We start from the raw sequence: 27,764 nt of genomic DNA, 5'->3' as shown, positions 1-27,764 counted from the left end.
TCCATGTGGCCGCCAGTCTGCCTGGCTCAGGGGTGCTCTGGTTGTGTCCGTCCTGCTCTCTGGGCCCCCCTCAGAGAGCTTCTCTGTCCTCGGTGTGACCAGTGAGGGTCTGGCCTCCCCTTGCCCTTGTCTCGCATCTGCTGGAAGCTGCCGATGGTTCGGGGTCAAACCTGTGACATCTGTCGGTCGACTGGGGCCCAGGGACAGCTGACTGGATGTGAGAGGCTGTCTGCCGTCTGTGGGCGCATGGAGTGGTCCCCCCTCCGCCTCTCAGCACCTGCCGCGGGGGCCCCTCCCCGGGTGTGACGTGGGTGTTTCCGCGGTCGGTTGGGGTGTCTCTGGAGATCAGCCTTCCGCAGTGCTGTCCCCCAGCTCCGAGTGAGAGGTGCTCTTCCTCCTTGGGGTTCCTCACGGCCCCTGACGAGGGCACCTGCCCCCCCAGGAGGCTGGACGTCCAGGTGAGTCAGGGCCTGGCCTGCAGCCTTTGAGCCACGGCAGGCTGGGCTCGGCCTGAGGGCCGGCCTGTGAGGGGTCTCAACAGCATGGGCTCCGCGTTCACTGTCCCGGCCAGCCGTTCATGCAGCTGCTGTCCATCGGCCTTTAATGTGAAAGTGGTGGAAACGGCCTTTATTCAGTCACTCTTGACAGCAGGGGAGAGCTGGGTCCACCCACTGTGAGCAGAGGTGACCAGTGTGTCACAGGAGAGCAGGGGTGGGGCTCCAGGGGCTTTGGTGAGGGACCAGGAAGGGTGGCCGTGCAGATGCGATGAGGCTGCTGTGCCCGCCAGCCGGCAAGGATGCAGGGATGGGTCAGGACTCCGCCCTCACAGAGGGCTCCGTGTTTCTCTCTGCAGCTGAGGGGCGTTGGGCAGCTGAGGACTGGCAAGGCTGAGCCTCCAGCGCTTCTGGGGGAAGGTCACGGCCAGGACCACTGACAGACAACCCCTGTGGGTATGCAGTGCAGCGGAAGCATGACAGAGGCATCTCAACACCAGGCTCTCTGCCACTGGTGCCGGGCCGCCCCTGCATTCTCGGGGCGGGGGGGGACACACCTGGTTAGGAGCCGGGTCCTCCCAGCGGCTGTGCTTACCGAGCAGCCAGCAGGATCGAGGAGCTGGGCGCCCGCTCTTCTGCCTCTCATTTCCATGGGGCAGCTGGGGAGCTCCAGGCGGGAAAGCAGCGTGGCCGCTGGTGGGCGAGTCAAGGAGTCAGAGGGCGAAGTGCAGCTGCTGCTCACTGCGGGCCCCTGGGAGCCGCGAGGAGATGGGCCAGTGGTGAGTTAGGGCTCTCTGCCTGCGGTGAGACCTGGGAGTCGGTGTGCTGTGAGGCTGCAAGGGGGCGGGGACCTCACGTCTGGGGCGGGGGCGGGGGAGCTAGGCCCTGGATGTGCTGGACGCGGCCCAGCATCCACGTGGGCTCCTGTGTTTGCTGCCCGCAGGCACTCAGGACGCCCGTGCATCGTGTGGGGCTGCAGGTCAGGGACTGACCAGGAACCCAGCCCGGCAGGCTGACCCTTTGGAAAGAACCTCCTCTTGGGTGCACAGTGTCGCCAGCTTTCTCCTGGGGTTCGGAGGTGATGCTGTGAGGTCGGGGTTCGGCACTCACGCCCGCAGTGGGTGGCGTCGGGAGAAGGTGGCCCGCCGGGAGCCTCCGGCCTGAACCGGGCCTGACTGAACCTGACTTTGCTGCCACGGCCACAGCTGCTCCGGGCTCTCCCTGGGAGTTCTGTGTCACCAGCTGTCCTCGAGACATGGACACGGGGTCATCGTCCCACCTGCCGTCTCTAGGGTGTGAGCTGCCCCCTCTGCCCAGCTGGCTGGGGGGCCTCGGGGAGCAGAGCCCGGGTGTCTCCCAGATGGGCCGTGGAGCTCAGAGCTGGGGGGCCTCGGGGAGCAGAGCCCGGGTGTCTCCCGATGGGCCGTGGAGCTCAGAGCTGGGGGGCCTCGGGGAGCAGAGCCCGGGTGTCTCCCGATGGGCCGTGGAGCTCAGAGCTGGGGGGCCTCGGGGAGCAGAGCCCGGGTGTCTCCCGATGGGCCGTGGAGCTCAGAGCTGGGGGGCCTCGGGGAGCAGAGCCCGGGTGTCTCCCGATGGGCCGTGGGGCTCAGAGCTGGGGGGCCTCGGGGAGCAGAGCCCGGGTGTCTCCCGATGGGCCGTGGGGCTCAGAGCTGGGGGGCTCCGAGTTGTTCTCTGGACTTTGTCAATGAAAATTCAAGGAATTATCAAGTTAAGAAGAAAAAAGGGAACTTCATTCAAGCCAACTGAGGATTCTCACTGGGGAAGCAGATCCTCAGACGCTCTGAGGACGGCCCTGCTCGCTCGGAGTGGAAGGCACAGTCACGCACATGTTCGAGACAAAGGATCGTACGTCAGAATGACATGCGGCATTTTACATAAAGGTCCCCAAGGAGGCACAGCCCAGGGAAGCACGTACAAAGTGGGCAGCGGGTCACCGTGACCCCTACAGAGCTGGGAAGGAACGCTATTCCTTACGAAGTTGCACTGCCAGCGTCAGAAGAAAGGAAAAATCAGTCTCTACGGGGGGCAGGCAGGCCCGCCTTTGAGGACCTCTGGCTACGGTGTGACGCAGATGCACACATTCGTGGAGGGCCTAGTACGGGTCGGGAACACACCATGCTTAAGTCTTCCTGCCCTGTCTAAAATACAAAATTTATCTCATCAACTTTTCAGGGTCACCTCAAGTGTGGAGAGGAGAGGGGCGACCCCCATGGTGTCCACGTGGGCCCGCAGGGCTTCTGTCTGATGGGGACTTTCCGTTGGGAAGATTGCAGGCCATCATTTGCCTGAATGCTGGGATGAGCTAGACGTGGTTCCTAACGTCTGGTCTGAGTCTGTTCAATGAACCGGACAGAATTCAGCTTCCTAGAATTGCGTTTATGACCTCTGGCTATTGGCCGGTCTGTAAACCAGCCCGTGTTCCTCCTTTTGGGGGCGTTGGAGCAGGGTTCATACACGTGGCTGAGGCCAGTTTTGTGAAAGTCTGAAAGCTCACCCCAAAGCCACCTGGGCCTGGAGTGGCCTGTGCAGGTAGTCACACACCCGATAATCTGAATGCTTTCCTGAGGGTTAGCGCTCTAATTACGATTTCCACTTCTTCCTGAGTCGCTTTTGTTAAGTTTTATTGCTAGAAAAGGAACGCTCCGGGAGACGTCATTGACGCTGTCAGTGTGCTGTGCTAGCAACTGTGCTCTGTGCCTGCTTGGTCCTCCCAGCACGCACTGTGTCCAGGGCACCAGGAGCAGAGCCTGCTGGGTGGGAGTGGGCGCGGGGGCTGGGTGGGGGTGGGTGGGGGAGGGGCGGGAGAGCCCAGGAGCGGGGGCGGAGTCTCAGGGACAGCACTGTAGACACAGGTGGATGGACAGGCTGCTGGCTGCTGGCTGCCTGGTGAAGCACCGCCTTGTGGACCGCAGTGAAGCAAGACCAGAGGAGCAGGTCGACCCCAGCTTGAAGATGTGTGCTGTGTCCTCCTGTGTCCTGCTAGAGGGGTGCGACTGCTGGGGTGAATCCCAAGGCTGGGCTTTGGCTCCACAGGCATGGACCCTCTTGGGGGTGGGTGCACAGCTTCCGAAGCTTTGGGTTATGTCAGGTGCAACAGACGAAGGATGCTCAGGGTGGGGAATGTGGTGGCAGTAATTTAAAAAGAACGGCTTGCGTGGCTGAGTGCTCGGTGCAGGCTGGACACCACGCCCAGTGCCTGTGGGTCACTTTGTTGGGTCCTCACCATGAATCCCCATGGAGCCGTGATTGCTATGGTGATTAATTATTCCACAGGCTGGGCACAGGCAGCGAAGGACCCAGCACAAGGTCGCCCACCAGCTGCCCACCGAGCCAGGTCTCCATGGAAGAATGGAGGCTGTGATGTGAAGATGGTAGTGCGGGCAGATGGTTAGAGCTGGCTCTGGCCAGGGATGGAGCAGGACAGTGGGCAGAGGTGTCTGGAGTCCAGGGCAGGGTTCACAGTGTGTTCAGGCTCGGAGTGTGGATGACAGAGCCTCTGCTGGGTCTGGACGGACGACTCTCCAGGTCCTGCGGTCTGTGGCCAACAGTGTCCAAAAAACCTACACCAAGATAACCAGGAACTTTCCTCCTGTGTGTTTCTAGGAGAGTGTTTCCAGTCTATGCCTAAGTCCTTAATTAACTGTCGTGAATGGAGTAAGAGAGGGGTTTAATTTAATTTAATTTCATTCTCTGAGAAGTGGATATCAGTTTTCCCAACACCATTCGTTCAAGGGAATATTCTTTCCACACTGAGTATTCTTGACGTTCTTGTCCAGTATTCACTGACCATATATATGTGGGTGTATTTCTGAGCTCTCCATTCTGTTCCATTGGTCTGTGTCTGTTTTTATAGCAGTACCATACTGTTCTGATTAGTTGAGCTTTGTAGTAAGTTTGAAATTGAAAACTGTGATGCCTCGCATTTTGTTCCTTCTCAAGATTGCTTTGGCTATTTGGGGGGCGTTGTGGTCTGTACAAATGCTAGGAATTTTTTGGACATTGTTGAAAATCCCACTGGAATTTGGACAGGGATGACATTGAATCCATAGATGGCTTTATGTAGTAAGGATGTTACGAGAGTACCGACTCTTCACACTTATGAATGTGGGGTGTCTCTCCACTTTTTTGCGTCTTCTTCAGGTTCTCTCCTCAATGTTTTATAGTTTTCAGCATCTAGATGTTTTACTTCTTGATTAAGTTTATTCCTAAGGGTTTTATTGTTTTTGATATTACTGTAAAAGTAATGATTTTCTTTCATTCTTTCTTAGGAAGTTCATTGTGAGTGTACAGAAACGCAACCAATTTTTGTATGTAGATTATTTTTTTGCCCCAAAGCTTTAATTATGTCATTTATTCATTCCAGTATTTCTTTGCTGGAGTCTTTAGGACTTTCTACATGCAAGCTCGTGCCGTCAGCAAACAGAAACAGTTTCACTTCTTCCTTTCCAATCTGGATGCCTTTTATTTCTTTTTCTTGTCTGGTTGCCTGATTGTGGGATACTGAATCCCAATACTCTGTTGAATAGGGGTGGTGAGAGTGGGTACCCCTGTCTTGAAGCTGATCTTAGAGGAAAAGCTTTCAACCTTTCAGTATTGAGTATGATCTTAGCTGTGGTTGTGTCTTGTACGCCCCTTACTTTGTTGAGGTATTTTCCTTCTGTACCCAATTTGGTGAGTGTTCTTATAGTGAAGGAATGTTAACTTTTGTCAAACATTTTCTCTGCATCTATTGAAACGGTCATGTGATTTTCGACTTTAGTTTTATTCATGTGGTGTATTACATTCGTTGATTTCCACACGCTGAACTATCTCTTCATCTCAGGAATCAATCCCATTTGGTCACAGTGTATAATATCTTTAAGGTACTGTGGAATTCAGTTTGCTGGTGTTTTGTTAATTGTTGCATCTGTGTTCATCGGGGCTACTGATCAGCAGTTTCCTTGGAGTACCCTCAGCTTATAAAATGAGTTTGGGACTGTTCTCTCCTTTCCAATTTTTTGGAAGAGTCTGAGGAGGTTTGGCGTTCATTCTCTTCAAATGTTGCTGGAATTCACCAGTGAAGCCATCGGACATGACACCAAAAGCGTAAGCCACAGAAGCAAATACCAACAAGTGGGACTGCCTCAAAACAGAAAGCTTCTGCACAGCCAAAGGGGGAATCAGCAAAACAAAAAGGCAACCTACAGAATGGGGAAAAGTATTTGCAAAAAATATGTCTGACAAGAGGTTACTATGCAAAATATAATAGAGAAGACATACTCCTCAAAAGCAAAACAAGCAAACAAGGGATGCTATTCCAAAAGAGGCAGGCAGAGGACTCGAATAGACACCTTTCCAAAGAAGACAGGCAGTTGGCCAACAGGACATGAATAAGTGCTCAACATCAGTCAGCATCGGGGGAACCTCACCTGTTAGCACGGCTGTCAGCAAAACGAGGAGAGGTGGCAGATGCTAGTGGGCTGCAAGCAATAGGGCGACTCCTCCCAAAAGTAAACTTAAAAGCCTCTCAGTATCTAGCAAGCCCGCTCCTGGGTATATGTGTGAAGATGATGAAGCCAGCATCTACAAGAGGTGTCAGCACCCCACAGTCATTGCAACAGTGTTCTCAATAGCCAAGGCACCGAAACAATTTGTCTCTGTCGATGAGTGAATAAAGATGAATTAAAATACGTCGACACACACAATGGAAGCTTCTCCATCGGTGAAAAGGAAGTATTACCGTTTGCGACAGCATGGATGGACCCCGAGGGCATTATACTTTGTGAAATAGGTCAGACAGAGAAGGACATATCCTGCAGACCTCGCTCGTACCTGGGATCAGAAAACATCCAACCTGCAGAAGCAGAGAGTAGCGTGCTGGTTACCAGGGCTGAGGGGTGAGCTACGGTAGCTACGCTACCGGCCTCCTGACTTCCTTTCCCCTCCACGAAAGAGTTCGCCCTTCCTTGCCGCCTGCGGACTTGAACCTGTCTCCCTGGGGTTGCAGACCCCAAATTGCAATTGTCTGCTGATCCCGAAGAAATCCATCTTTGATGGAGAAATGCCTGGCAGAGTATTTGCTTCAGGACAACACGAGTTAGTCGTTGTATGTGGCTACTCACAGCATCAGCTTGTTCACCTAAGTCCCCATAAAGTTCACTGAACCCAGGAGTGAAGGTTTAGAGAATCCTTTGGAAAAACGATGTCAAAGGGGGTTGATCCATGTTCCGTCTTTGGAGCCTTACTTTTTTAAGGGCCAAGGGCAGTGATTCTGGCCATGTAAGTCCACTTTCTTGTTTATATTTATTTATTTATTTTTTTGCAGTACGCGGGCCTCTCACTGCCGTGGCCTCTCCCGTTGCGGAGCACAGGCTCTGGACGCGCAGGCTCAGCGGCCATGGCTCACGGGCCCAGCTGCTCCATGGCATGTGGGATCTTCCCAGACCAGGGCACGAACCCGTGTCCCCTGCATCGGCAGGCGGACTCTCAACCACTGCGCCACCAGGGAAGACCTAAGTCCACTTTCTTGACAGATGTTTCCTTGAGTCCCTTTTAGGTCTAGATGGCAATGCTGCAGTCACCCTGATGATGGAGGATGGTAGCGTAGGACGTTCCAATGAGTACCCCAGAGTTTATGGAAGCAAGTGGTTTATCTCTGCTGTAGGATGATTCCTGGGTCTGATCCAATCCGTCAAGGAATAATCTCAGTTGTGCATTTCTTTACCACGTCGTGGCATCGCATGTTAGTTGGATGGCACGCGGTCCAGGCCCTCAGCATCAGAGCGTCCCCCAAAGGTGGGAGTCTTGGATAAAGCTGGAGCCAGTCTATGAGATCCAGCTGGAGTGCCGCAGGGCCAGGGCAGGCCCAGGAGGGCTCCCTGATGCAGGCTGGCTTCCTGCAGTGATGTGCTCAGATTCACACGCCATGTGTTGGCAAAGAGTGTGGCCCGGGGTTTGTGGACAGTGATCATTTGTGGGTGCCAGGCAGAGCCCCCTGTCTTACAGCTTCTTTGTCTTCCTCATTTGCACGGGTCCCCCACGCTCAGGATAAGTGCCAGACACAACGTCAGAAGACAGGGAGCCACAGGAAGACCCTCGGCTCAGGTGTAATGCGTCTGATCGTTGTTTCCACCCTTCTGAACGTACGCCCTTGTCTTTTCAGCGTGTGGGGAAGCTGCCTGCTCACCAGTGCTCTCCGTCAGGGATACGGGCAGGTTCTGGAACTGGGTGGGAAAGGATAGGGGTCCATTCTTGGCTGTGTGTTTAGCAGCCCTGTCGGCTCCTTGGGCCCCTAGAGACTCAGTGTCAGCCTCCCGAGTATGTGCTGGAGAGGGAACTGTAGTAACATTAGCAGGAGCTGAACAGCCTGTAACAGGGCAGCCATCACACGCCCATGGGCGATAGGAGAACCAGCAGAGGCCAGGGCCCCGTGGGGTTTCCGGATGGGCCCACAGCAGGGCAGACTCCAAAGGCACGTCTGCAGCGACTGTAAACAGTGGTCGCCTTCCCTCTGCCAATGCGTGAGCCCCAGGGCTGGGAGCTCGGGGTCTGGGGCAGAGAGCGTGCTGAGAACGTGCATGTGGGGACCTGTGGCCTGCGTAACCGGCTATTATGTTTCCCCCAAATGTTGTTTACATTAGCGGTTGCAAAAGAGAAGTCGGGGTTGACGGAGGCGTGTCCGAGAGACCCTTTCTGTGGCTGCAAGGAGCCCTGTGGAAGGGGCTGGGTCTCTCTCCCCAGTAGGGATGGGAGTCGCGGATCAAGAGGGTGAAGGGGACCTAAGAGGATGGAGGCGTGGGCCAGGGGGGCTTGCTCCTGGGTCACCCGCCCCGAGAGCAGAGGTGGGCGTGGGAGGCGTTGCCCAGGAGCGGGCACAGAGTGGGGGGCACAGAGGGGAGCGGGGCGGCCTCGGGGGAGGGTCCAGGCCTGGCCGCTCACGGCAGTGGTCGTGGAGGTGCTAGCAGAGGGTCCGCCCGATGCCACGGGCCTAACGGACGTGGGGAGGGAGACGCAGGACATACCGAGAGGCGGAGGTTGTCCCAGGACACCTGCGGCCACGCCCTCATTTTCATGGCAATGCAGAAAGGCAAGCCTTAAGCGTAAGCTGAGAGCTGGGGTGTGGACCCTGCCGGGGTTCAGGCTTCAGAGCGGGTTAGAGCCTCGAGGGTCAGGAAAGAGACTCCGAGGGGGCGTCTCGGGTGGGGCGTACCGGAGATCGGCAACAGCAGCAGAGGGAGGGGGCCCGGGTGCAGTAGCCAGCCAGCCCTAGAGCTCAACAAGGCTGCTTTCTCGTGGGGACAGGGAAGGACGAAATTGACTCAAGGCCTTGGGGCGAGCCTTTGAGTGCCCGGAGACACCCCGTGTCCTACTAGGTACCAGCTGTTCTCACCTGCTGAAGGGCAGATCCAGGGGCTCATGGCCTCCTTCAGCTGGAGACCCAGGAGAAGGAGGGGGTCTCCAGGACCACCCTGCCCAGTCTGGTTCCGGGGAACTTGTCAGCCACACGCCGACTGAGAGTGGAACCCTGGGGGAAGCTGCAGAGTCTAAGTCGGCTTCGAGGGTCTGTACGCTATTGACAGGACCCCCGGTACCCGGAGGTGGACCAGTCCGTGGGGACCGTCTTGCTCCCAACGCCAGTGCGAAGGCAGCTTGCGCGTTGGGGCCGCGGGAGCGAAGGCGAGCGCGCAGGGCTGTTCCCGGAAGCCCGCTCGCTGCGGCAGCAGGAACTGAGGTGCGGACGGCGCCTGGAGGGGGTCTCGAGATGGGAGGCGCGGCAAGAGAGTACAGGGCCCTTACGATGTGATTCCGTCTGGCTCAGTCCCCCTCTGTGTTTGGTGGCAGGCGGGGGTGTTACCGGGTGAGGAAGTCAAGACGAGAACACGGCTGTGAAAGCGTCGCCAGGGTTCGCGTCCTGGCTCTGCACAGAGAGGGGCTGGCCCGGTGCAGGCAGCGTGTGCTGGGCTCCGCGCTCCGCAGCCGCCGGCACCGCCTACCCGTGAGGCCGGAGACCAGGCGGGCGTCTCCTTCAAGGACAGTAGGAACGAGGGCTTTCTTCTCCTTCCGTGTGACGGCATTTGATTTACACGGCACAGGTCTACCTACAAGGATTGCTGGGCTACAAAGTAGGGATGGGTGTTCAGAAGGCCGATCGGTACCGGGTGGCTGAGATCTGCAGGTCGAGAGACCCCGACAGCCGGATCGGAGCCAGAGGTGTCAGGTAGAGACAAGTCCTCTGATCGCATGGCGTGGTCCCTCAGTCAAGACGTCCAGTTCCCAATCCTCTATTTCAAGTTTGATGGTGGGTTCTGGGGTGCAACTGAGGACCAGCTGCCCCTGTCAACTGGTGGGAAATTGTCCCTCAGGAGCAGAAATGGACCCTCTGAAGGAGCTGGTGTCTAGGGAGACTGATTTTCAAGTTTGCATTCTCATATGAGGACGGAACGCAGGACAATTGTTTTTTCGATGTTCTGGCTTTCACAGTACCTGCGTACTTTTGGAGGGCTTGGGAGGCTCTCTGGTTATTGAGAGAAGAGGATAGGCTTGGACTTAATCCAAGTGTCACACCTCTGTTTCTGCAGAGACTCAAGTTGTAAGCCCTATTCCCTCTTCTTCCCCTGCAAGCTATTTGGAAAGACTTGCGTGAGAGCATCTATAGTATCACTGGGAGATTGTCCTGACCGTGCAAGAGCAGTCTCTGGATTTTCCTCTTTATATCGGAGACAAGGTTTCTGGCTCAGCAGAAATTAAATGATTTCAGTGCCCCGGGACCTCGGGTTTCCATGCAGCCCTTGAAAAGTCTGCACATTCTTCTCTCGATGGACATTGAGGTTGCTTCCATGTCTTGGCCATTGCAAACAGCACTGCAATGAACATTGAGGTGAATATATCCTTTCGGACCACGTTTTTCTCCAGGTATATGCCCAGGAGTGGGATTTCTGCGTCCTATGGTAGCTCTATTTTTAGTTTCTTAAGGAATCTTCATACTGTTCTCCATAGTGGCTACAATTTATGTTCCCACCAACTAACACAACATTGTTAATCAACTGTACTCCAATATAAAATAAAAAGTTTTTTTTTTAAAGAAAAGTCTGCACAGAGACTTGCACAAGCCCTAGAACATGCCCCTTCTCTCTGTGCAAAGAGGGGTTAGAGGGTGAATGGCCATTCACAACCCACGTGTGGGAGTTTCACACAGAAATGAGCCTTGCAGAGGCAGCCAGGACACTGAGGCTGAGGTCTCACCCTCTGCTAAAGGAAAAGGCTTCTGGGTGGGGAGTGGTTCTGGGGAGGTGAGGCGGGAGATGTGCCGAAGCCTTGTCTCTGGGGCAGAGTCTGCTGGGCAACGGGTGCTGTCTCCTGAGAAGCTCTCCACTTGGTACGGAGGTGGCTTTACAAACCTGCATTTCTTTTATAACTGAATATCATTTGCAAACATGGGATGGGATGCTCTGTGTTTAGACAGTTGGGGGGGGGTCAAGAGCTGTCCCCGCCTCTGCTGGTTCTCCATCACCTTCGCCTCAAGATCATCCAAAGTGACCTATGTGGGGGGCACGCCCAGCCTGACTCTGAGCGGCCACTCGGGGGACAGGGGCTATTTCTCAGGGGACCTCTCAGACGGGGTGCCAGCTGCCTGGGCAGGGATTGTGCCCTCTGGGCTCTCCCTCCCTCCCTGGGATTGTCACCAAGGGACACAGGGCCAGAAACCACTGGCCATAGAGCTGAGAGCTGACAAAGACTGTCTCCTCCACAAAACTCCACGCAGGGTCCCCTGAGCTCTTTTTCAACTGGGCCTGGTTCTGGACTTCCTTTCCACATTCTGGACTGGACTTCCTTTCGGCATTCTTGTTCTGGACTTCCTTTCCACATGGTACAATTTTGGCAGGAATCTTGCTGAGTCAGCTCAATCGGAATTGCCCAACATCAGTATCTGATCACCTTCCTACCTGACCAGGTTCATCAGCCCCTGACACCCCCAGGTCATGTTCAAGCACCCTGTCTCACCTTCAGCAGGAATCCTGTGAGGTCGGTTTAGCCAGAGCCCACTACCCTGATGCTTCCTCTTAGTAACTTTCCACCCACCAACCCCCACCAGCTTCTTGGCTGTCAGTATCCACCTGCCCAAGCTGTATGTGGAGCTGGTCCCACTCAGGACCCCTATTGCGTGGCCCCTCCACCTGTCGTGATGTTCTCCCTGGAATAAGGTCTGTCTTACCATCTTCAACAAGTGTCACAAATCATTTTTTCTTTAACAGGTTCAAATCTGCAAGCCAGGGTGGGCCATGCTGCCCCACTGCCCCCTGACCTCCAACCTTTCTCTGGACACTGGCAGAGCTGGAGCAGAGGAGGGTGAGGGTCTCTGGGGACCCCCACCCCCAGCCAGCTCCTTCGGCTTCAGCAGCACAGCACATGAGGACAGTGCAGCCTCCATGGACACTGCATGCTGCACCAGCCCCGCGCCCAAGTTGCCGAAGTTCGGGCGGCTGCTCCGTGCAGGTGCCTCAGGCAGAGGGGACTTCGTAATCCTTCTGTCCTCCCCCCTGGGCTGCTATTGAGGTGACAGAGATTGTCCTGGGACCATGATAGGGGGCCTTTGTGGCGGGAAGGGCCTCTCGGTCCACTCTGGCGTATGCATGAAAGAGCTGGACTTCAGCGGGAGGGTCTGGAACCCCGTGCTTGTAACCTGTGCTCTATGTGGGCCCACTCCCCTTCCGTGAAGGGTCACGGTGCAGTGGCCTTTCAGGAGAGTGAGGGTCCGTCCCCACAGGCCTGGAGTCAACATGTCTGAGAGCATCAGGACCAGAGAAAATCCAGACCCTCCTCGATAGCTCCGCCCACCCCCAGTCCCGCTGCTGCTGGCTTATTAGAATGGCTAAAATCCGCCAGTCTCACAACGCCCACTGTTGACCAGTATGGAGGACAATGGAAAAGCTCGTCATGGCTGGTGGAATGAAGGTTGATACAGTCACCTCGGAAGGCAGTGCGACATTTTCATATAAAGCTAACGTAGTTTTACACTACGAACGGCAATCATGCTTCTAGGTATCTACCTGACTGAACTGAAAATCCACGTCCACACAGAGCTGCACACAAATGCTTGCAGTAGCTTCATTCATAATGGCTGAAACTGGAAGCAGGAAGCTGTCCCTTCACAGGGGATGAATGGGCTCTCTGTGGTCCACACACGCACGGGGACACTCTCGAGTGCTGGAAGAATGAGCTGTCGAACCTGAAGAGTCATCCATGAATCTTTTTTTTTTTTAATGGATGGGAACTTCACATACCATGAAATTAACCATTTTACACCGAGCAGCTGAATAGCATCTAGTGTCACAATGCTGTGCTCTTCTCTCTAGTTCCCAAACCCTCCCATCACCCCGAAAGCAAGCCCTGCCCCCTTTAAGCAGTGGCTTCCGACCCCTCACTGAAGATATGGATGACTATTGTGGGGAGTCTTGTCACCCTACAATATGAAAAAGTTTTCTATCTGTGAACACAGATGTCTTTACATTTATTTAGGGTGTCTTTAATTTCCTTTCATGTTTTGTGTTTTGTAGTTTTCAGTGTATGTGTCTCTCCTCTCCTTCGTTAAATTTATTCCTAGGCATTTAATTCTTTTAGATGCAACTTTAAATGGAATACTTTCTTCATTTCCTTTCTGGAGTGTCCCTGGATGGTGTGAATGAACCTTAAATGCATATGGCCAAGTGAAAGAATCCAGTTTTAAAGGGCCACATACTGTATGACTTCATTTATAAGCCACTCTGGAAAGGGCAAAACTATAATTAAGATAATGCTGTCAGTGGATCCAGGAATTGGGGGAAGGGTGTTGAACAGGTGAAGCACAGGTGATTTTTAAGGGGGTGAAACTATTCTGTATGATATGCAACGGTGGGCCCACGACACGATGCCTTTGTCAGAAGCCATAGAGCTTTATGGCATAAAGAGTGAACCTTAACGCATCCATTTAAAACATCATTTAGGAGATCCTGAATCTCAGGATGGAATACAGACTGTAAAACCTGTCTACTGACATTACACATTTTGATACAGTGTACTGGCGGTGGCATCCTAGGTAACTTTCCAAACGCATGAGCTTGCAAGGGTGATGGTAGATGAGCGTCTGTTGGGGCTGCCATGCTGACCTCAGTGTGTCCACGTGGACACGTGCTGACTGCTCGGAACCACCGCATGTGCATCCTGGGACCCAACCACTAGGTACCGGGAGGCACCTGGTACGGGCTTCTCGCTGTTGGGCCAGAGGTTCCAGACGACAGGGAGGAAGGCTAGAGAGGTCCGTGAGGCTTTGGGCTAGGGCTGGACACACCGCTGTGTTCTCAAGTTTAGTTGCATATAGGTAGAGAAGACTCGGTTCAGAAATACTGGTAGACACCTGTGTGTACCTGGGGCGGGACACACGCATTTCCTTGCTCTGTCAGCTAAGCCATCATAGAAGTAATGATAGCCCAGTAGGTTGAGCACACCTATCACCAAACTCCTGGTTTCTGATAACATTCCATGACCAAAGAAAACAGAATTCATTAGAGAAAAGGCTAATTCCAGGGCTTGGAGAAGGAGCATGCAAGACAAGGCTAGGGCATCTTTTGTACACAGTTCCACAACCTAAAGAATCTTCCAAAACACAAAACCACAGAGGAATTTCAAAAGGATACAGGAGCCAACCCCAAAGTTTAGCCAGCTTCAGGCTAAGACTGGAAAAATTGGAACAAAATTAAAATGTCGTGTTTAATTTTTTTTAACACTACTCAAGTTCTTAATTTAATTTTATTTTTTTAACATCTTTATTGGAGTATAATTGCTTTACAATGGTGTGTTAGTTTCTGCTGTATAACAAAGTGAATAAGCTATAAATATTCATATATCCCCATATCCCCCCCCTCTTGCGTCTCCCTCCCACCCTCCCTATCCCACCCCTCTAGGTGGTCACAAAGCACCGAGATGATCTCCCTGTGCTATGCGGCTGCTTCCCACTAGCTATCTATTTTACATTTGGTAGTGTATATATGTCAATGGTACTCTCTCACTTCGTCCCAGCTTACCCTTCCCCCTTCCCATGTCCACAAGTCCATTCTCTACATCTGCATCTTTATTCTTGTCCTGCCCCTAGGTGCTTCAGAACTTTTTTTTAGATTCCATATATATGTGTTAGCATACGGTATTTGTCTTTCTCTTTCTGACTTACTTCACTCTGTATGACAGACTCTAGGTCCATCCATCTTACTACAAATAACTCAATTTCGTTTCTTTTTATGGCTGAGTAATATCCCATTGTATATATGTGCAACTTCTTCTTTATCCATTCATCTGTCGATGGACACATAGGTTGCTTCCATGTCCTGGCTATTTTAAATAGAGCTGCAATGACATTGTGGTACATGACTCTTTTTGAATTACAGTTTTTTCAGGGTATATGCCCAGTAGTGGGATTGCTGGGTCTATGGTAGTTATTTTTAGTTTTTTAAGGAACGTCCATACTGTTCTCCATAGTGGCTGTATCAATTTACATTCTCACCAACAGTGCAGGAGGGTTCCCTTTTCTCCACACCCTCTCCAGCATTTGCTGTTTGTAGATGATTTGATGATGGCCATTCTGACTGTTGTGAGGTGATACCTTATTGTAGTTTTGATTTGCATTTCTCTGATGATTAGTGATGTTGAGCATCCTTTCATGTGTCTGTTGGCAGTCTGTATATCTTCCTTGGAGAAATGTCTATTTAGGTCTTCTGCCCATTTTTGGGTTGGGTTGCTTGTTTTTTTTTGATATTGAGCTGCATGAGCTACCTGTAAATTTTGGAGATTAATCCTTTGTCAGTTGCTTCATTTGCAAATATTTTCTCCCATTCTGAGGTTGTTTTTTGGTCTTGTTTATGGTTTCCTTTGCTGTGCAAATACTTTTTAAAGTTTCATTAGGTCCCATTTGTTTATTTTTGTTTTTATTTCCATTTCTGTAGGAGGTGGGTCAAAAAGGATCTTGCTGTGATGTATGTCATAGAGTGTTCTGCCTATGTTTTCCTCTAAGATTTTACAGTGTCCGGCCTTACATTTAGATCTCTAATTCATTTTGAGCTTATTTTTGTGTATGGTGTTAGGGAGTGTTCTAATTTCATTCTTTTACATGTAGCTGTCTAGTTTTCTCAGCACCACTTATTGAAGAGGCTGTCTTTTCTCCATTGTATATTTTGCCTCCTTTATCAAAGATAAGGTGACTATAGGTGCGGGGGTTTATCTCTGGGCTTTCTATCCTGTGCCATTGATCTATATTTCCATTTTTGTGCCAATACCATACTGTCTTGATTACTGTAGCTTTGTAGTATAGTCTGAAGTCTGGGAGCCTGATTCCTCCAGCTCCGTTTTTCTTTCTCAAGATTGTTTGGCTATTCAGGGTCTTTTGTGTTTTCATACAAATTGTGAAATTTTTTATTCTAGTTCTGTGAAAAATGCCATTGGTAATTTGATAGGGATTGCATTGAATCTGTAGATTGCTTTGGGTAGTAGAGTCATTTTCACAATGTTGATTCTTCCAACTCATTTGATTCATGATTCTCCATCTGTTTGTATCATCTTTAATTTCTTTCATCAGTGTCTTATAGTTTTCTGCATACAAGTCTTTTGTCTCCTTAGGTAGGTTTATTCCTAGGTATTTTATTCTTTTTTTTGCAGTGGTAAATGGGAGTGTTTCCTTAATTTCTCTTTCAGATTTTTCATCATTAGTGTATAGAAATACAAGAGATTTCTGTGCATTAATTTTGTACCCTGCTACTTTACCAAATTCATTGATTAGCTCTAGTAGTTTTCTGGTAGCATCTTTAGGATTCTCTATGTATAGTATCATGTCACCTGCAAACAGTGACAGCTTTAGTTCTTCTTTTCCAATTTGGGTTCCTTTTATTTCTTTTTCGTCTCTGATTGCTGAGGCTAAAACTTCCAAAACTATGTTGAATAATAGTGGTGAGAGTGGACAACCTTGTCTCGTTCTTGATCTTAGAGGAAATGGTTTCAGTGTTTCACCATAGAGAATGATGTTTGATGTGGGTTTGTCATATATGGCCTTTATTATGTTGAGGTAAGTTTCCCCATGCCTACATTCTGGAGGGTTTTATCATAAATGGGTGTTGAATTTTGTCAAAAGTTTTTCTGCATCTATTGAGATGAACATATGGTTTTTCTTCTTCAATTTGTTAATATGGTGTATCACATTGATTGATTTGCATATATTGAAGAATCCTTGCATTCCTGGGATAAACTCCACTTGATCATGGTGTATGATCCTTTCAATGTGCTGTTGGATTCTGTTTGCTAGTATTTTGTTGAGGATTTTTGCATCTATGTTCATCAGTGATATTGGCCTGTAGTTTTCTTTCTTTGTGACATCTTGTCTGGTTTTGGTATCAGGGTGATGGTGGCCTCGTAGAATGAGTTTGGGAGTGTTCCTCCCTCTGCTATATTTTGGAAGAGTTTGAAAAGGATTGATATTAGCTCTTCTCTAAACATTTGATAGAATTCGCCTGTGAAGCCATCTGGTCCTGGGCTTTTGTTTGTTGGAAGATTTTTAATCACAGTCTCAATTTCAATGCTTGTGATTGGTCTGTTTATATATTTTATTTCTTCCTCGTTCAGTCTCGGAAGGTTTTGCTTTTCTAATAATTTGTCCATTTCTTCCAGGTTTTACATTTTATTGACATATAGTTGCTTGTAGTAATCTGTCATGATCCTTTGTATTTCTGCAGTGTCAGTTGTTACTTCTCTTTTTTCAATTCTAATTCTATTGATTTGAGTCTTCTCGCTTTTTTTCTTGGTGAGTCTGGCTAATGGTTTATCAATTTTGTTTATCTTCTCAAAGAACCAGCTTTTAGTTTTACTGATCTTTGCTATTGTTTCCTTCATTTCTTTTTCATTTATTTCTCCTCTGATCTTTATGATCTCTTTCCTTCTGCTAACTTAGGGGGTTTTTTTGTTCTTCTATCTCTAATTGCTTTAGGTGTAAGGTTAGGTTTTTTATTTGAGATGTTTCTTGAGGTAAGATTGTATTGCTCTAAACTTCACTCTTAGAACTGCTTTTGCTGCATCCCATAGGTTTTGGGTTGTCGTGTTTTCATTGTCATTTGTTCCTAGGTATTTTTTGATTTCCTCTTTGATTTCCTCAGTGATCTCTTGCTAATTTAGTAGTGTATTGTTTCGCTTCCATGTATCTGTATTTTTTACAGATGTTTTTTCCTATAATTGATATCTAGTCTCATAGTGTTCTTGTTGGAAAAGATACTTCATAGGATTTCAATTTTGTTAAATTTACCAAGGCTTGATTTGTGACCCAAGATATGATCTATCCTGGGGAATGTTCCATGAGCACTTGAGAAAAATGTGTATTCTGTTGTTTCTGGATGGAATGTCGTATAAATATCAATTAAGTCCATATTGTTTAATGTATATTTAAAGTTTGTGTTTCCTTATTTATTTTCATTTTAGATGACTTGTCCATTGGTGAAAGTGGGGTGTTAAAGTCCCCTACTATGATTGTGTTACTGTTGATTTCCCCTTTTATGGCTGTTAGCACTTAAGTATTGAGGTGCTCCTCTGTTGGGGGCATAAATATTTACAATTGTTATATCTTCTTTTGGACTGATCCCTTGATGATTATGTTATGTCCTTCTTTGTCTCTTGTAATAGTTTTTAATTTAAAGTCTGTTTTGTCTGATATGAGAATTGCTACTTCAGCTTTCTTTTGATTTCCATTTGCATGGAATATCTTCCTTCAGCCCCTCACTTTCAGTCTGTATGTGTCCCTAGGTCTGAAGTGGGTTTCTTGTAGACAGGATATATATGGGTCTTGTTTTTGTATCCATTCAGCCAGTCTGTGTCTTTTGGTTGGAGCATTTGATCCATTTACATTTAAGGTAGTTATCAATACATATGTTCCTATTACCATTTTCTTCATTGTTTTGGGTTTGTTGTTTTAGGTCTTTTCTTCCTCTTGTGTTTCCTGTGTAGAGGATTGCCTTTACCATTTTTTTGTAAAGCTGCTTTGGTGGTGCTGAGTTCTCTTAGCTTTTGCTTGTCTGTAAAGGTTTTAATTTCTCCATCAAATCTGAATGAGATCTTTGCTGGGTAGAGTAATCTTGGTTGTAGGTTTTTCCTTTTCATCACTTTAAATATGTCCTGCCACTCCCTTCTGGCTTGCAGAGTTTCTGCTGAAAGATCAGCTGTTAACCTTACGGGGATTCCCATGTATGTTATTTGTTGTTTTTCCCTTGCTGCTTTTAATATTTTTTCTTTGTATTTAATTTTTGATAGTTTATTTAATATGTCTTGGCATGTTTCTCCTTGGATTTATCCTGTGTGGGACACTCTGCACTTCCTGGACTTGTTTGACTCTTTCCTTTCCCATATTAGGGAAGTTTTCAACTATAATCTCTTCAAATATTTTCTCAGTCCCTTTCTTTTTCTCTTCTTCTGGGACCCCTATAATTCGAATGTTGGTGTGTTTAATGTTTTTCTAGAGGTCTCTGAGACTGTCCTCGATTCTTTTCATTCTTTTTTCTTTATTCTGCTCTGCAGTAGTTATTTCCACTATTTTGGCTTCCAGCTCACTTATCTGTTCTTCTGCCTCAATTATTCTGCTACTGATTCCTTTTAGAGAATTTTCAATTTTATTTATTGTTTGTTCATCATTGTTTGTTTGCTCTTTAGTTCTTCTAGGTCCTTATTAAACTTTTCTTGTATTTTCTCCATTCTATTTCCAAGATTTTGAATCATCTTTACTATCATCACTCTGAATTCTTTTTCAGGTAGACTGCCTATTACCTCTTCATTTGTTAGGTCTGGTGGGGTTTTGCCTTGCTCCTTCATCTAATGTGTGTTTCTCTGTCTTCTCATTTTGGTTAACTTACTGTGTTTGGGGTCTCCTTTTTGCAGGCTACAGGTTTGTAGTTTCCAGTGTTTTTTGTGTCTGCCCCAGTGGCTAAGGTTGTTTCAGTGAACTGTGTAGGCTTCCTGGTGGAGGGGACTGGTGCCTGTGTTGTGGTGGATGAGGCTGAATCTTGTCTTTCTGGTGGGCAGGATCACATCCAGTGGTGTGTTTTGGGGTGTCTGTGACCTTATTATAATTTTAGGCAGCCTCTCTGCTAATGGGTGCAGTTGTGTTCCTGTCTTGCTAGTTGTTTCGCATGGGGCATCCAGGACTGCAGCTTGATGGTCATTGAGTGGAGCTGGGTCTTAGAGTTGAGATGCAGATCTCTGGGAGAGGTTTCTCCATTTGATATTATGTGGAGCCGGAAGGTCTCTGGTGGACCAATGTCCTGAACTCGGCTCTCCCACCTTAGAGGCACAGGCCTGACACTAGGCCGGAGCACCAAGAACCTGTCAGACACACAGCTCAGAAGAACAGGGAGAAAGAAAGAAAGAAAGAAAGAAAAAAATCAAATAGAATAGAATAAAGTTATTAAAATAAAAAATTAGAAAAATTATTTAAAAAATTAAAAAGTAATAATAAAAGAAAGAAAGAAGAGAGCAACCAAGCCAAAACACAAATACACCAATGATAACAAGCGCTAAAAACTATACAAAAAAAACGCCCAAAAAACAAACAAGCAAAAATGGACAGACAGAACCCTGGGAAAATGGTAAAAGCAAAGCTATACAGATAAAGTCACACAAAGAAGCATTCAGATACAGACTCACAAAAAGAGAAAAAGGAAAAAAAAATCTATCTATCTATCTATATATATAAAAAGGAAGAGATCAACCAAATCAATAAACAAATCTACCAATGATAATAAACTCTAACTAGTAAACTAAGATAAACATAAAACCGAAAGGAATTAGATGCAGAAAGCAAACCCCATGTGTACAGTTGCTGCCAAAGGCCACCTCCTTAATTAGGGGTGGTTCTTTGTCTATTCATGTATTCCACAGATGCAGGTACATCAAGGTGATTGTGGAGATTTAATCCGCTGCTCCTGAGGCTGCTGGGAGGGATTTCCCTTTCTCTTCTTTGTTCACACAGCTCCCAGGGATCAGCTTTGGATTTGGCCCCGCCTCTGCATGTAGGTCACCTGAGGGCGTCTGTTCTTCGCTCAGACAGGACGGGGTTAAAGGAGGCGCTGATTTGGGGGCTCCGGCTCACTCAGGCCCGGGGGGAGGGAGGGAGGGGCATGGAGGCGGGGCGGGCCTGCGGCGGCAGAGGCCGGCGTGACGTTGCACCAGCCTGAGGCACGCGGTGCGTTCTTCTGGGGAAGTTGTCCCTGGATCCCGGGACCCTGGCAGTGGCGGGCTGCACAGGCTCCCCGGAAGGGAGGTGTGGAGAGTGACCTGTGCTCGCACACAGGCCCCTTGGTGGCGGCAGCAGCGGCCTTAGCGTCTCCCGCCCGTCTCTGGGGTCCGCGCTGTTAGCCGCAGCTCGCGCCGTCTCTGGAGCTCCTTTAAGCGGCGCTCTTAATCTCCTCTCCTCACGCCCCAGGAGACAAAGAGGGAAGAAAAAGTCACTTGCCTCTTCGGCAGGTCCAGACATTTTCCCAGACTCCCTCCCGGCTAGCCGTGGCGCACTAAACCCTTCAGGCTGTGTTCACGCCGCCAACCCCAGTCCTCTCCCTGCGCTCCGACCGAAGCCCGAGCCTCAACTCCCAGCCCCGCCCGCTCCGGCGGGTGAGCAGACAAGCCTCTCGGGCTGGTGAGTGCCGGTCGGCGCAGATCCTCTGGGCGGGAATCTCTCCGCTTTGCCCTCCGCACCCCTGTTGCTGCGCTCTCCTCCGCGGCTTCGAAGCTCTCCCCCTCCGCCACCCGCAGTCTCCACCCGCGAAGGGGCTTCTAGTGTGTGGAAACCTTTCCTCCTTCACAGCTCCCTCCCACTGGTGCAGGGCCCGTCCCTATTCTTTTGTCTCTGTTTATTCTTTTTCCTTTTGCCCTACCCAGGTACGTGGGAAGTTTCTTGCCTTTTGGGAGGTCTTCTGCCAGCGTTCAGTAGGTGTTCTGTAGGAGTTGTTCCACGTGTAGATGTATTTCTGGTGTATCTGTGGGGAGGAAGGTGATCTCCGCGTCTTACTCCTCCGCCGTCTTGAAGGTCTCTCCCTTCTGTTTAGTTTTAATTCAAAGTGCAGAATAAATATCCAAGAGTCCATACAGATATTAATAAATGATTGAAGGAATAAAGCATGTGGAGGAGAAGAGACCAATCTCCCCCAGAGAAGAATCCCACCTAATTCCATGTTCCCCATTCTTCCATTTCAAGGTTAAGGAGCATCGACCCTGCCCGTTGAGGGTGGCCTGCACTCAGAAACTTAGGAGAACTTCTGGGTGTCCTTAAATTTGTCAACAAGTTTTTAGACATAAGACCGAAAGCACGATCCATGGGAAAGAATTGATACATTAGAAAGCATCACAATGAAAAACATTTGTTCTCTGAAAGCCCCTGTTAAGGGAATCTAATGGCAAGCCACAGACTGGAAAAATATATTTTCAAATAGCATATTTGGTAAGAACTTGTGCTGTGAATGCACACGAACACTCATAACTGAACCAAAGAAAGTAAGCAAGCCAATTAAAAGTGGACCGAATTTCTGAACTCACCAAGAAAGATGGACAGATGGCAAATAAGCACTTGGAAAGGTGCGCCATGTCACATGTCATCAGGGACCGCAAGCTGCAACAACTGTGAGGTACCACTGCATGCTGAGAGGCTGGAACGCAGAACATGGACGCACCAGGCTCTGGTGAGGACCTGGGCCACAGGAGCGCTCGCTCATGGCTGGGCGTGTAATGTGGCTAAAGCACCTGCAACACGTGTTAGCGCTTCTCCATGGAGACAAACCTGGACTGCCCATGGGGTGGAGCAGTTTGCTCTCAGCTAGGTCCCCAAGTCACTTAAAGACTCAGGTCCACACAACAGCCTCCTGGAAAGGCTCGTACCTGCGTTATTCACTCGAGCTTCTCCGCAGTCCCTAAATTTTGCTTAGGGTGTTTATTGTACGGAACATCCCTCCTATACCAGTAAACACATGTTTCTAACCCCGTTTTCTCTGGAAGGCTTTAATCCAATCATCCCTGTGTTTCCTCAGTCCCAGCACAGCTGCCCTGTCCCTCAGGCTTCTGAAACACTCAGGATACAGGTTATCACATTGTATGTTTGCATAGTAAGACATGGCTGTGTCCTCAGATCTCAGACTGCTCAGCTCCATGTCGGCTGTGCTGGTGGAAGTGTCCACAGTCAAGGCTTCTCTGCCCTTCAACTATAGTGCATAGCCTGTGTCACCATCGTTAGGGGAGATTTGTCCATCCACTCAAGCCCTTGTTGAGGGGCATGTGGCAGCCAGATCATAGCGTAGCTGGTGAAGGCATATCCAGAAACCTTGCAGGAGACCTTCCCTGATACCCCAGGTCCTCAGCTCAGCCCCAGACTGCACCAGCTGGACCTGGGAGTGGACAGCCGTGGACAAGAGACAGAAGTAGGTGGAACGTCCCTTCACTGATCCTAGATCCCTCCTCAACCCAGAGACCAGGGAGCCCCTTACCTGTAGCCACTGTGACCAGGAAGAGGACTCTCCAGCCCCAGTCCATGGTGAGGGATGTGCTCTTGGGGTTCTTGTGGAGGAAGGGGTGTGGTTGTTAGATGATGTTCTCAGGGCTCGGAACATCCATATTTAACCTAGGACACACCAGCTCATTTGCATATTCATGAAGCTGAAAATTTTGTATTTAATACATGGACCATCTTACAAGAAGCAGACTGATGACCCCTAAACCATGCTTAGTGGGAGGCTGAGAGTCCACATCCTCACCCTCGTTTGAGGACATGCATCTCCTGCCATGTTCGTAAACACTGTACAGGCAGAGCTCCTCCCACTGAGGGACCCGCCCACTTAGGACAAGGTCCTCATTGTGAACCAGCCTTTGAATGGCACAGACGCCTGAACCTGTTCTGGGCTTTCATGTCTGAATATCCTATTTCTGGAATCAGTGTGTCCCCAAAATCTGCAACCACTGGGTAAACAGGCAAACAAACACACACACACACACATACATACATATCTTGAAGCCCTGCTTCTCATTGTCTTATTGAGTTAGGTAAGTGTTTTCAATAGGACCCAATATTAAACACTTCAGCAGTCCTTGTCCTACTAATTATTGTTTTCTTCCCCCAGTTTCAAAGGAGTTTAATATTATTTACATAGCTAAGGAACAGATGATACATTTCCATTTATTAGAAACTGACCTGTATAATAAAATAGATTTTAAATTCAGTGTATGTCGTTATTACTGCTAAGGAAATCTTAGCCCTTGTCTGCCTTAAAACAATCTTTATTGGCTGTAATTATTGCTGTGTAGTCACTGCTTTCGGTTAATTCCTCAAATCATTTAGATGGTCCTGTCTTCCACTTAGTGGTCTACAGAGCTTTGACTGAGGCTCCTACTTCCTGTGTAAGAGAAATTTAAAACATTTTTTGCTCTGTCCCTACTTTTTATTCTGTGGCAGTTTCAAAATAAGACTCCAGCCACAGATTTGGTTAAATTGCTTAAAAGAAAATATATAACAGAGAAGATCACCCAATCTCTGCTTACAGCCACAACCTGAGTTACAAGCTCAATTACTCCAAATAAATAGTTCTTCTAGGTACTTAATTAGGCCTTAGTATCTACACAACCAAGCAATTTCCCCAAATAAACAAGAAGAGGGAGGCAGCCCCGTACCGTCGTTGCTCTCGGGAGACACTATTAAGGGCCTCGCAAAGCATTTTTGTTTTAAAACTGCGTCTACTCATCAAGCACTGATCAGGCTTTATAAATATACAGAGAACTCTAGTCCCAAAAGCTTTGTTCTATACTCTCCAAAAATATCTCTTAGGAGGTAACACAAAATTTAAGTCCTCACAATAGTGACTTTATTAAACTAGTTGCTTTATAAAACATTGCAGGGCTTCCCTGGTGGCGCGGTGGTTGAGAGTCTGCCTGCCGATGCAGGGGACACGGGTTCGTGCCCCGGGCCGGGAAGATCCCACATGCCGCGGAGCGGCTGGTCCCGTGAGCCATGGCCGCTGAGCCTGCGCGTCCGGAGCCTGTGCTCCGCAACGGGAGAGGCCACGACAGTGAGAGGCCCGCATACCAATAGGGAGGGTGGGAGGGAGGGAGACGCAAGAGGGAAGAGATATGGGAACATATGTATATGTATAACTGATTCACTTTGTTATAAAGCAGAAACTAACACACCATTGTAAACCAATTATGTTAAAAACAAAACGAAACAAAAAAACATTGCGGATGTCATAATTGTTAACATAACAATTTACCAAACTGTAGTTACGTGGCGCAGTTTGCTGAACACGTTTTATAAAGGAAAGGAAATGCCAAAACCCTATTAAAGCTTATCCACTGCAGCCTCGGAGAACAAAGGAGATTTGTTTCTCAGACACTGAAATCAGGCAAACAAAGCAGGTGAGGAGCTTCCCTCCCCCATCTGAAGCACTCCATCAGTAGAACAGTCTGATAAATAGAAACTAGACAGTCTATGCGTCCAAGAGATTCCACAACTTGGTAATGCAATAATGGAGAGGTTTATCTTCTTCAGCTTCAAAGTTGGAGGGTTTTGGTCATTTAATTTTTAAGTATCAAACTCGTGCTTTTCAGCCGCAGTATCTTCACTCTGAGATAAGCAGTCTTCTTCACAATATATTTTTAATATTCTCACGCTCAATTTTAAGACAAAGCAATTTTAATACTAGGTGCACACCCCATGCCCTTGCAGCAGACTGCTTTTCTTGACAAGTTATGAAGTAGTTCAAGGAGGTATGGTTAAGGCTGTATTACTGAATGGTGCTGGTAAATACTACACAATTTTTTGTCATGTTGCAACTTTTGTTTCCAATTTAGTGACTGCTGCTATGGAATCAGATAGCAGCAACAACATTATTAGGTCTGTGTTTTTAAACTATGATTTAGTAGCAATGGAGGTTCCCAATTTTAACCCCTTGGCAGCAAGTTCCAAGCTCCCTCATTTGCACGTTAGCACCTAAGTGTCAAGGGGTTAAATAACCAGCACAAAAGATACCGCACTTCTGATTGTAGCATTTGGCAGAACTGAAAGGAAAGGAAGTTGTGCTACATGTTGAAGGGATTGTGGGCAAGTGAAAGAAGACACCAGGAGAAGATAAAATGTCACATGAAGTCTTCATAGTCTTGTACATAACCTCCATCATAACCACCATGATCTGCCAGACCGTCTTTCATGGTAGCCTTTAATCCCCCTCTGGGCACCACGCCTTTCTTCTGCTTTTTGGCTTTGCTTTTCTTGCTTCTGTTTTCCACTGCAAAGTACAGTCAATGAATTGGTAATCTTTTTCAAGTCATCAATTTCCAATGAAATACACACATCTCAAACTAAGGCTTCCAAAAAACTGGCATAATATAGTGATTTTTCATATTGTGCAATTTTATCTTTTTGTAACGTTCCAAACTCTGTGAAGGCATCTCTTGAAGATGGGTTCATAGCATCTATTCCATAAACTGTATTATTAACACCAAAAGTTTCTTTCGCTACTTCGAGGTCTGACTCTTCCTGTAATTTCTTTAGCCGCAGTTTATCTGCTAATTGCTCTGGTGTTAGCACTCTAGGTTCTCCAGGTTCTTCTAACTTGACGTCCTCGTCCTCGTCCTCGCCTTCCGAGTGGTCCCCGCCGGCGGTGCCGCCGCCCCCCACCTTCCGCACCGGGTCTTCCACGGAGAACGTGTCCGCGTCCCAGGAGTCGGAGTCCCCCGCCGCCGCCGCCGCCGCCATCTCAAGCCGGGTGTGAGCCTAATTATTGTTTTAATTGAAAAGAGGAGACTCAGCCTTTGAGAGCAAACCCCTCCCCCGTCCCCTCTGCGCCCGCGCCTGGGCTGCAGCCCTGTGCTGGGTGGTTCTGAGCGCCCCCTGCAGCCCAGCGCATACCCTGCAGGGGAGGATCCTGCCTGGGCTCACAGGGCAGTTACCTTCCAGCGTCTCTAGTCCAGTATTAAATGGCTGTTTTCTGCCTTCAGAATATTCTTTTAGAGACAACATATTATTTTTAATCATCTCTAGAAATAGCCTCAATAAATCCACATACTCCGTAGGGAGACCCCAAACAAGCATTTTATGAAAACACCAGGGAGCCCCTTCCCTGGATCTGTGGATGCACTGATGCAGTTGACACTTATAGTGAGTCCAGACACTCTCAAGGACTTTGGGGGCCTCTCATCTCCTGGAGGCTCCTATGGTCTAATATTATGTCAGAGAATAGCTGAGCATAGAAATCATGGGGCTCAATGCCCACTCACCCTCTACTATTCCAATAACACACACACACACACACACACACACACACACACACACAGCCTGATGTTGGCAGCAATGATCCCAAATTTGTCTTTCTTCCCTGAATCTAGCACAGGGGCTGTGCCCCTCCCACTGGCACTAAGCCTAGGTGTGTGACTTGACTTGACAAACAGAACAAATGCAAGTAGACAAAGAAAGGTGCACACACATTGGGCTTGCCTGTTTCTGCAGCACCTGGAACCCTGCAGGGGCCCCATAAGAAGGGACCAGGCTTTGCCCCACATTGTCAGAAACCAGTTCAGTCACCCCCTGGACAACTCAAAGCAGTGCAGCTGGGGGTCCCCTAGTGACAGCACCTGTGGAGGGGAGACCCCTGAGAGGTCGAAGGAGGAGAAGGCAGAGCCCCTGTCACCCGGCTCAGGTGATGCTCACCTGTGGGGTCACCTGCACGAGGAGGCAGCGCTGGGCAGGTGAGCTAGGTCGGCTGTGTGAGTTGTACCCTGGCAGGGCACCTCTTCACCAGGACGGCCACAGGTGCCTCCATCCTTGGGCTCCATCCTGCTGGTCACCTCCCCTCCTGACCACCTGCCCCGAGGACCTCAGGACCTGGCATCTGATGGGGAGACAGGCCCACTACTTAGTCAACCACGTCCACTCCACCAAGTCCCTGTGACAAACCTGCTTCCCTTTCTGGTTCTGAGTCTCTGGTGAAGTCTTCATAGGTATTCCTGAACATATCAAATACCCAAGAGCAGGACAGAGGTTTTGGCCATGACCATCAGGGCACAAGAGAGAATGGAATCTGAGGTCCAGGAGTGAGGTGCTCTGAGCCTGGTCTCCAGCTGCAGGTACCGAAGCCCCAGTGCTCTGGTGTCCTGGATGTGGTCTCGGTGCATCACTAGTTCCCCTCCCCAGAGAGAGTCTGCACATCGTGCATCTTTCGGTGTTAATCCACTGCCAGGACACTGAGGTGGGGG

The 27,764-nt window shown here is 49.0% G+C and overlaps 1 long non-coding RNA gene and 1 pseudogene across 1 annotated transcript; one reads left to right on the top strand and one right to left on the bottom strand.

Annotated features, from left to right (window-relative positions):
- Window positions 1-373: 373 nt before the first annotated feature.
- Window positions 374-23,740, top strand: LOC117310772 (uncharacterized). Its single transcript, XR_012329784.1, has 4 exons — window positions 374-458; window positions 854-1,273; window positions 11,747-20,551; window positions 21,733-23,740. It is a non-coding gene; the product is annotated as an uncharacterized lncRNA (long non-coding RNA).
- A 1,808-nt stretch (window positions 23,741-25,548) lies between these two features.
- LOC101331421 (eukaryotic translation initiation factor 3 subunit J-like) lies at window positions 25,549-26,268 on the bottom strand (annotated as a pseudogene).
- Window positions 26,269-27,764: the final 1,496 nt, after the last annotated feature.

This window comes from Tursiops truncatus, chromosome 2, assembly GCF_011762595.2.
Source record: "Tursiops truncatus isolate mTurTru1 chromosome 2, mTurTru1.mat.Y, whole genome shotgun sequence".
Taxonomy (NCBI): domain Eukaryota; kingdom Metazoa; phylum Chordata; class Mammalia; order Artiodactyla; family Delphinidae; genus Tursiops; species Tursiops truncatus.
This window is presented reverse-complemented; position numbering and strand designations above follow the sequence as displayed.